This window comes from Podarcis pityusensis, assembly GCF_964106645.2.
Source record: "Podarcis pityusensis genome assembly, chromosome: 13".
NCBI classification, from domain to species: Eukaryota; Metazoa; Chordata; class Lepidosauria; order Squamata; family Lacertidae; genus Podarcis; species Podarcis pityusensis.
The window spans coordinates 37,550,827-37,561,523 of NC_138038.1; the positions used below are offsets into that span (position 1 = coordinate 37,550,827).

General features: G+C 45.1%; 1 long non-coding RNA gene across 1 annotated transcript; it reads left to right on the top strand.

The window, feature by feature from the left end:
- The first annotated feature begins 2,378 nt into the window (after nucleotides 1–2,378).
- Nucleotides 2,379–7,553, top strand: LOC308460973. The gene is made up of 2 exons (XR_013978768.1): nucleotides 2,379–2,804; nucleotides 6,258–7,553. It is a non-coding gene; the product is annotated as an uncharacterized lncRNA (long non-coding RNA).
- The last annotated feature ends 3,144 nt before the right edge of the window (nucleotides 7,554–10,697 follow it).

The window sequence follows — 10,697 nt, forward strand, 5'->3', positions numbered from 1 at the left end:
CCCCCCCCTTCTCTAACCAGTAGGGAGCACTCCTTTCCCAATGGTGTTACATAGTCTCTGACCGCCTCATAACACCCACCCACCCCACTCTGGTGGCTAATTGCAATGGGCCATGGCTAATTTGTCTGTCCCTTGCTGTCCTCAGCCATATGTTCAATCCGCTTTGCCCATCCAGATCGGCCAGTAAAGCAGTATTAGTGTCAAAATTAATCTTGTCAGGATTCAATTGTGTGTGAGGGGAGGGAGAGACAGAGAGAGTGATCACCCCAAAACCTCAACCCCTCACAAAGGGAACGGGGAGAAGGCTTGCAGCATAAAAAAGATGGCCCCTTAGTGAATTTCTATTTCTGCTTTAGAGCAAGTGAGGTAGAACCACTAGGAAACAAAAGAGTGAATTGTCCTGCAAAGTAGCACCTGGAAACTGACTTAGGCTGTGTACCTTCAAAGCACATTCAATGCACAATCCCCCCCCTCAAAGAATTCTGGGTACTGTAGTTTGTTAAGGGTTTCTGGAAGTTGTACGGTAATTACTTGAGGGGCAAACTACAACACCCTAGTTCTTTAAGGGGAAGAATGTGCTTTAAAGGTATAGAGTGTGTGTGTTCTGCCTTGGGGCACTTCCTTAGGCTATCACTTTTCCCTGGCTCAGATTCGATCACATCCTGGGAAATTCAGGTTGTGTGGTTATAGTTGATTGGGAGGTCTTGTGCAACAAACTGGCTTCCCCGAAAGATCGGACTTTTTCAGATAAGGAAAGTGCAGGGTGGCACTTATTCTGATGCGACTGTCAGCTAATCTCCTCACAAACAGGTAAAAAGGAATGATAATTTAACAGCCAACATCATATGAGCTTTCTGTAAACAAATCAGGACAAACAACAATTTTTGGGGTGTCCTGGTCTTTACTTTTTAAAATATGGGAACCCTACAGATGTTCAAAAGCAGGTAGTCCAGAAGGGACCCATAAGTCCTCTTGGCCTTGTTATGACATGAGAGATGGAGACGGAGCCCAGGATGATGACCTGACTCTAGAACAGAGGGTACCCCTTCTCATATCAGCCTCTCCACAGTGTTGTGCAGTAAAGGTGGGCAGTCTTTAGCCTTGAGGTATGAGAGAGACCATGTACAGGAACTTGGGAAGCTACTGTATACGTGGTCAGACTCTTTGTCCATCTAGGGGCCCAGTATTGTCCACTCCAACTACTCTGTAGGTCCGGATCTCAGGCAGAGAGATAGGATTATGCCTTCACCTGTTGTCTCATCATCTTCCTTGCAGGGGCTCTGGAGCTCTTTCACATACTGTGTTCCACATACTAACCTACAGTCTTATGGCTGAGTCCTGGTTAGCGGGGCTGGAAGGATCTGTCAAATTTCTGTTGTCTCAGTTCTCTTTTTCCCGCCAACCTTAAATTCAGTACAGTGGTACCTCAGGTTACAGGCGCTTCAGGTTACAGACTCCGCTAACCCAGAAATAGTACCTTGGGTTAAGAACTTTGCTTCAGGATGAGAACAGAAATCGTGCGGCGGTGGCACGGCGGCAGCGGGAGGCCCCATTAGCTAAAGTGGTGCTTCAGGTTAAGAACAGTTTCAGGTTAAGAACAGACTTCCAGAACGAATTAAGTTCTTAACCCGAGGTACCACTGTACTCCAGTTTAGTGCAGCAATTTGTGATTTTTAAAAAATAATACTCATTAAAATCATTCAGATTTTAGTGCAACTCTATCCCGATAAGCACATCTTTGTATATGCAGTTTTGACTATTTGCAAGCAATTTCTCCCAGTATAATTCATTTTTGTTTGTTGTTTTCATGAATATATGCATTTTATGCACATTTCCCCCTAATACACGCGTTTCGGTAAGCATTGTTTGGTTTGGAGAACTACTGGTACATCGCAGAATTTGGATGAGTGCGAATTTTGGAGGGTGGCTATGTTTTGGTTCTCCTCTCGTTTCAGAAAGTGCAAATTGGATGAATTCGGCTTTAAATATGAACTGAATTAAAATTTCTCTCCCATCCAGCTCAGATTAAGCCTGGCTTGCATCATCAGAGCTCCATGGAACGAGGAATATAGGTCACATCTCCTTCATACGTTTAAACCACGCTGAAAGCACATAGCTTCGCACACACACATGCACAGAACCCTTGGAACTGTAGTTTTGTAAGGATGCCGGGAGCTGTCTCTCTGCGAAGGGTAAACTACAGTTCCCAGGAATTTGGGCAAGGGGAGTGAAGCCATGTGTTTTAAATGTATTGTGAGGATGTGGCTGTCTTCTAAAGCTGTGGTTTTCAAACTGTTTTTTCCCCCCTGGAGAATTCATGGAAGCTTATCAGGAGTTCCTTCCTAATAATGTGTGCCTGCGCGCACGCACACATATATAAATGACAGGTGACTGAATGGGTTCTGTTCATTTATTTATTTACAGCACATTCTGAATGGCTGGGTGTGTACCTGAGGCGTACAATGTGCTGTGTGCATGTCCCGTGTCCTGCATCCAAGTTTCTCCAGTGCCTACTAAGTTACAGGAACTCTCTAATTGCCTCCTTATCATTCCATCATCCGTGTCCCTGCATTGATAGACATTAAAATAAATGAGGGTGGGGGTGGGAACCAAATTTGAGGTCCTGAGCAGCCAGGCTGGCAGCAGAGGAGACAAACTGACCCCAAGAACACAGACTTGGGGTGGGGATTTTGCAGTGGAAGGAGGACAGAAACAAAGGATTGATCGTGAGCAGGCCTGGTACACTGAAGGAATGGGGAAATAATACTAAAAAAAGAACACTACCACCAAAACTCTTTTTTGAGGTAAGAAAGGGGTAACGGTTGAATTATCTTGAGGGGAGCAGAGTGAATGGCTCAGTCAGATCCATAGCTGTCAACTTTTCCCTTTTCTTGCGAGGAATCCTATTCGGAATAAGAGAATTTCGCTTACAAAAGGGAAACGTTGACAGCTATGGTCAGATCGCCCTGGAAGGAAGCATATTTTTAAGGGATGCTACTTTGGGGAAGCTCAATAGTTTTAAGGGTTGCCAACCTTTGAATCTCCCTCTGCAGCTACTGATGTGCATCAAGGTGATCAGGTTTATTCCATGTTATGAAAAAACCCTCCAGCTCATTTCTGCAGAAATGGGAGCAGTTTCCCCCCAGGTTCATTGGCAACCCTACAGAGTATACATTTGGAAATGAGTTGCTGTTTGCCAGACTTGTGCGTTGGGGTGCTGTGGGGTGGGAGGTTTGTGTGTGTGTGTGGTTGCGTGGGGCGTTGTTCATCTTGGGTTATTGGTTGCCAACTTACCACCAGTATCACACGGCAGCTCAGTCTGCATCAGTTGACCATTCTACACAGGGGTTGCCTGCCAATTTCAGCAGATCAGAAAAGGCTCAAGAGCAGGCCGAGCGAAGGGGATCTTTTAAACGTGCCAGTCTTATAGTCAACAAAGAAAACCTGTAATCAAACTGGAGAGTTTTTAGGAATATATGCAAGGTGCTTTAATCTATGCAAGGTGCCTCAGTGATCTTTTATGATTTCTGCTACCCTGACTGTGTTTTATTTCCTTACATTGTCAGTTTGTATTTAGAGATTTGATACGAATGTTAATACTATTTGTAGAGGAGCAGGGCAGGTTGTTGGGCTGGATTTTATGGTGTAGTAATGGTAACTCCACCTTTTGCCAAATAACTCAAGGCGGCTTTCCTCAAATGAAAGCTGTGTTGAATTCTTTGGCAATAGGTAAGGTCATAACTATAAGGAAACAAACCTCTATAGACTGGAGTGAGGCAGAGGGATGGAGGATGGGTGGGCGGACACAGAGATAAAAGAGCAATAACTGATGTCTCATTTTTGTTCATGGCACAAATAGATAATATATAGAAGTGTATTACATTCTGTATTCAGGTTCGGCAAATTTATAAAGGTTTAGATTAAACTTTATTTCCAGCTTTTCAGGGGACTCTGGTTTCAGATATTTGTAAATATCTGATTAGCAGGACTCAGGGGCTGGGCTTTGCTGATTGTGGCACTTGTGGATTCTACCCCCCAGGGAAATCCACCCAATTCCATCTCTGCTAAAACACTTTAAAAAAACCAAACACATCAGGCATTTACTGCTTTTATGCTGTCTCCTGGGCTTTAAACTTATAATGTCGCTGTGCTTTGTACTTTTGCCATTTGATTGACTTAAAATTAGTGTTTTTATTGTGGTTATACTGCCTGGTTCATTTTATAAAAAAAAAACACCTAGGAACTCTTTCAGCCAGAAGACAGGAATTCCCCAGGTGCCACAATTCCCCATCTCTGTATCTCATTGACACAAAGACGTTCCACCTATTGGTTCAGTCTGCTGGACAGCTGTTAAAGGCAGCTTTAAAAAGCTGGCCACTTTACGCAATTAATGATGCCAAGTGACCAATGAGGAACTGTCCTTTTACTTTGTGTTTTTAGTGGCTGTGGGATGTGTAGAACTTAGCAGAGGAGGTTTTGTGATGCATGGAAATAAAAATATACAGTCTGCTACAGCAGCAGCTTCAAAAACTGGCAACTACCAACTCATTGTTAGAAATCCTCAAGAATTTTACTCTCTCTGGACTGCAAACTCTTCAGCTGACCCCCAGAGCTGCTGGCTGTACATCAGCAGTTTGACTTGAAGCAGTTGTTGCCAGTTTAGATTTTAAAAAGCTTTGTCTTCTATAGCTCAAACTTATGTTAAAGGGAGAGGAGCATGGGCTAGGCTGTTGTTTTTCTGATCACTATGGCAACCCCTATTCCAGGGGTCAGCAAACTTTTTCAGCAGGGGGCCAGTCCACTGATCCTCAGACCTTTTGGGGGGGCAGACTATATTTTGAAAAAATATATATGAAGGAATTCCTATGCCCCACAAATAACCCAGGGATGCATTTTAAATAAAAGCACACATTCCACTCATGTAAAAACATGCTGATTCTCGGACCATCCATGGGCTGGATTGAGAAGGCGACTGGGCCGCATCCGGCCTCCGGGCCTTAGTTTGCCTACCCCTGCCCTATTCCTTTCCTAGCTCCTCCTGAAGTCCACCTTCTTTATATCTCTTTTTTTTAAAAAAGCACCTCGACACTTTCCCTTGAGAACGTGTTCCAGTCCTGGGCTCTTTGTCTCAGCTCAAAAGATTATCTTCATATGTAATCTAAAGCTGCTTTCTGGGCAGTGCAAAGCAATTCTGTCTCCTCTCATTCTCTCTCTCTCCACACATGCAACCTCCCAGATAGAGCCTGATAAGAATTCCTCTCTTCTTTTCCAAACCAACTGCTGACATACAGGACATCCTTTTCCACATGGCTTGGGGAATAAAACATTTCAATGATCAGCTAAACAAGAAGACGGGCATACGTGTCCTAAATGTGGTAGAAATGGTTTTGATGGTCTGGAAAACACACTCACAGCAGATGTGCATGGAAACCCAATCCACCTTAGAATGTTACATTTGTTTTCATCCTTGTGATGTAACATCTGTCTTCACCCTTACCAAATATCTTCAGACTGTTACCTCTCTCTTCATTCCTACCTAGTGTTGTATACAAGCACTGTGATAGAGAGCTGACACCTTTAAGTTAATGGACATGATGACGAAGGTCTATTAATTTCAGTGGCTGAGTAGAACTTGGTTAGATACAACCCCATATTTTTCTGTACAGTGGTACCTCAGGTTAAGAACTTAATTCATTCTGGAGGTCCGTTCTTAACCCGAAACTGTTCTTAACCTGAGGTACCACTTTAGCTAATGGAGCCTCCCGCTGCCACTGCCCCGCCAGAGCACGATTTCTGTTCTCATCCTGAAGCAAAGTTCTTAACCCAAGGTATTTCTGGGTTAGTGGAGTCTGTAACCGGAAGCGTATGTAACCCGAGGTACCACTGTACTTACAATAGTTTTCAGACTTGCTTCTCTACAGGCTATGTGTTTTTCACAGATATATCAGCACATTGCTGGATTATAGCAAGATCCATTCAGTCCAGCATTCTGTCTCCTAAATGGTTACCAGCCTCTCTCCGCCCCCTCTCTCCCCCTCCCTCTCTTCCCGTGTGTGTGTGTGTGTGTGTGTGTGTGTGTGTGTGTGTGCTTGTATGGGGATTTTCTGTCTGCTTTTCACCTTCAAGACTGGGGGTGCTCAAAGTGACCAACAAGGCAAAGCATATAAACTGAGAATAAAATAGTTAAAAAATTAAAATCCAAATCTAATCCACCAGGACTCTTATTATGCTCTTATTTCCCTGATTTTCCTCCCTAGGATGGATACTGCTGCCCCCCTCCCAACCGTGCCTTATGACCGTGTGAGGGTCAACATGGAGAGGGAAGAGGTTTTCCTGGAGCGCTCGGCCTTGCCCCTGGACCCCCGCCTCATAAGCACCATCACGGGAGGTGTGGAGGCCTCCTGCCGAGACTGCCTGCTTCCCTTTGGGCTGCTGATGAGCATCATTGGCCTGGCTGCCACTGGTGTGGCTGGTGTCCGTGACCCTCCTGGCTCTGTGTTGTCTGTCCTGGGGTGGGTCTTGCTGGGGTCCGGGGTCTTGGGGGTGGCTGTCAGCTGCTTGTGGCAGCAGTACAGGAGCCGGAAGAGGTGTGGCAGCTGGACTCTACTGATGGAGCCAGAAGCAAAGAAAGCTGTCATATGAAGACCTGAGACCAGATTTATCCTGTCAGCCAGAAGAACACTTCAGCATGGAGTGAGAATACAACCCAAAAGGCTGTTTTTCAAGGAAAACCCAATTTTGAACTGGTGACAGGTTCCAAAATCCATTGGAAAATCTCAATCCAAACCAGTCCAGGTTTTATAATCAGCCGGTTTCTACTTTGAACAAACGGCAACTGCATTCTGGGGTTTTCAACCTATATAAATTGGAAATCCATTCTGGGCCATTTCTTACCCACGTTTCCCTTCTAGTCTGGACACAGTTGGGGCTACTCCAACCATCCTTACCTGATTCTGACACGGTAAGACTGCAAGAAGTGACAATGTTTTGGAAACACTTCGGAATAATGTCTTACCTTTTACGCTGTGCCAGCACTTGGCAACAAAGTCCTAGGCCTGGGTGAAGAAAAGGATCCCTTTCCCAATCCTAATTCCTTGCAACTGACGAAGTGGAATGCAGTCTACAAAAGTTTACGTCTCTATAAGTTCCTAGTCCTTATGAGGCATGAAGAAAATCCATTGCCCTCCACCAAAACCTCATTCCTCACCATTATAAGGGCCAATAATTTGTTCACATCGGTAAGATGACTTATTCCTAGAAACCACACGCCTACCCCAAAATTGGACCTCTCTGCTTTCTTTTCTTTCTTTTTAAAGCACGTTTCTAGTTCCCAAGTTTGCAAATATTGGCTGAGGTGGATTTCCATGGGTAAGAGAGGGTGGTGTATTAGTATCTTGTGTAGCTCTTTGCACTTCTCTTACTTACTGGAAGCGGAGTATTGTATTTTAGAATTATTTCTGGTGCAGAACGAGTTGGTAGAATGCTTATCCAGCCCTACTTGTGCCATTCAAGACAAAGACAGAAAATATATATGCCTCTCTCTTTTCGTTGAACCCTGTTGGGTGCTCTCTGATAAAGAAGGGATAGCCTCCCTCCAAGTTTCCATCTTCTCAGGGCAAAGCACACAACTGTAAGCAACCAATTCCCTGCAATGGTGCTTCCACTTCTGAGCCATCTGCTCCTCCTGGCAGTATATTTTCCACACTGCAAATCTGGGGAGCTGGTCAAGGCTCCAAGGAAGACCAGGTGAGATGCAAAGGAATTCCTGCACATAGAAAATTAGCATATCAAGAAGAAAAGTAGGTTAGATCCTTTCCTTTCGCTATAGATTTCTATGTGCAGGGCATTCAGTCACGGGAGTCTTCATTCCCAGTCTGAAGTGGTATTGTCCAGTTTAGCATACAAATTACTGAAAACTGCATCTTTAGACCTCGTACAATCAATTTGGCCCAGACCCATCCAGCAAAGGCAAGGCCTCGAAGAGGAAAGGAAGGCCCCCGTTCCCAAACCCTGGACTGACTACGAGTGTAACTGCAGACAATATACTCTTGGTGGCTGGCTTGATCTCGGCCATCTCGGTGCCCATGTATAAACAGACCAAGCTTATCACTCCGGCCCACGGTGCCACTCCTAGGTCAGGACATTGTTCTGAGAGCAAGCCCCGGTTTCCTGCTAATGACACACCCCAGGCATAGTTGGGAGTTTGGTCTAGGAGCTGTCCGCTTTCAAATTGCATTAGGAAAGTCTCACACACACATCCTAGAGTTCACCAAGTCACAACATAGCATAGTACATTTTCATCCCCACATTATGCACTCAGTCTCAACCAAAGTCCATGTGCAGGTGAACATTGGTTAGCCCATGGCCAGTCTCACTGGAGTTTTGCCTAGACTTGCAAGATGGTCCTAAAGGGATGCCCTTTGCCCATGCGCAGATGCTAACTTTACAGAGATTAAGCGGCATTGCTACAACATGTCATTAATTTTATGCATCCTGCCACATTCCCTTCTATATTATATTTAGCTATGCGCCTTATTGCTTTTCCATAATCTAGTGATTCATTTATTTTCAATCAGCTTTATGTATTATCCTTGGAAAGACACAGTTAAAATACATTTTGCAGCCGAAAGCAAAGGACAAGATTTCTGTCACAACTACATCCCCACATGACACATACAGAAGCTGAGTAAAGGGGGCTGGGAGACAGAGACATTCATGTGGGGAGGAGGTTTTCTCTTCTCTGAGGGAAAAGGGCCAGAGGAGGGGTTGAAGGAAAAGGCTGTGGCAAATAACGCAGCCATTTCCAGAGACAGATTAGGTATCAAACACAAAGCAAAGTCAGTTCCTGCTAGTTGACTGATACAAGACCAAACTCTGCTTTCACCTGCTGCCATGTTGTGATTGGCTCTGTCCCTGCGGCACCATTTAGTGGCTGATGGGCCTCAGTAACTTTCAGCCTTCTCAAGTGGGCCCTGGGGGTAGAAAGTTTAAGAAGCCCTGACCTACAGGACATAGCTGCGGCCTTTGGCCCTTCACTGCTTCACCACCGGCCATGCAGTGCAAAACAGCCCACAGGGCGGTGGTCATGCAATAACTTCGGTTTGTTTGTTTTTGTCCGACAGAAACATGCCATGTCGATTGTCATGCCAATGAATATTGTGTATGAAGGTGCATCTAACATTTATACCCTCTGAAGATATTTACTTTGAGTTGTAAAGGTAAAGCTGCAAGGCTGTTGCATGGTTAAGCTGGGGGAAAAAAGAGTACCTATATATGGGTTTAGTGATGTAATGGTGGGATATTGAATGAAATAAAATATATGAATGAATTCCTAATACAGTGCTGCTGGGAAAAGGTCTTTTCCCCCTCCCAGAGGACTCTGTGCCAGAATTGGGACTTCTGGAGAGAAGGGGGAACCCTCCTCCCCCAACTCTGGCTGCCCGCTCAATTGTGGTGCCAGGAAGGGAGATGGCAGGGCAGGAAAGAGGTCAGGACATACGTCAGCCCAGGGCTTCAAATAGCTAGCTGGGGTTATTGGGAGGCCTGCCAATTGCCTGCTGGGCCTATTAGATCACCTTGCTTTGGCTCAGCAAGCACCACAGAGCTCTAACAAAGATAGCTAGAGCCACCTGTAAGGATAGGTGGATTTAGGGAAATGCACTCACACCTGGCCCTATGGCCATAGCCATCTCCTGAGATCCAATCACCTCAGTTGTGGACCTGCCAGAACCTCACAGCTTTCATGTGGAAGGCACATGCTATACAGAACAGTGAGGTGTTTTAAATCTGGACGCTTCGCCGCATTTCTCACCAGGGAATCAACGTTGCATGGACAGGTGAGGTTCATGAAGCATGCATGCGAATGCACATCCATTTCACACCAGGTCCGTCCTATTTCCTGTTCGGTCCCCTCCCTTCTGCAGCTTGTTTTCCCCAAACAAGCCTTCCATCAATCTCAAGCAGGTACTTTGGGATGTTCCTTTCTGATTGCCCCACTCCCTACCCCACCCCACCCTTTTAAAGCATGAGAATAGTAGCAGCAGTGCTTGGACTCCAGTCCCAGGTTCAAATCCCAGCAATGAAACCTGTCAGCCTAGTTTCCTCTCTCAGGATTGTTGTGGAGATAAAAGCATGACAAGGAAAGGAAGCCCTGGACCACCAGCACTTCTTGGGAGAAAAGAAATGCAGTAGAATTTTGTAAATATATATATATATAGGGCTAGTCTAGCCTCTTATCAAGTCTTTCTGCGGCTTCTCCAACCACTAAATGCAAGGGGAAAGGGAACAGAAATGTTTGTGAAAATATTTGATGCAACCCTGTGTCTACTTAGATGTAGGTCCTAGTGAATTCAGTTACTCTCAGGTAAGTGGAGCTAGAATTGCAGCTTATGCCTTCTCTCACCAGTGACTTTCCTAGCTTAACTACCGGATTCTGCAGGCAGCAGCCCATCATTGTTTTTGCCTGCATCGTTGCTCTCTCACACGACGACGCTCTGAACGAGCGCAAAGTGCAATGATCATTCAGCAGCCAGCTCTTATATTTGAGGCAGAGACATTAACACAAGAGCTGGTTTTCAAGTGCTTCTAAGCCTCACCTTAGAATAAAATTCATTGGTATTCATCTATCCCTTGGGACAAGAAAAAATGGATGTGTACTGGGTGGGAACAAGGAGTTTTCTTAGCTCTAAACTGCCATC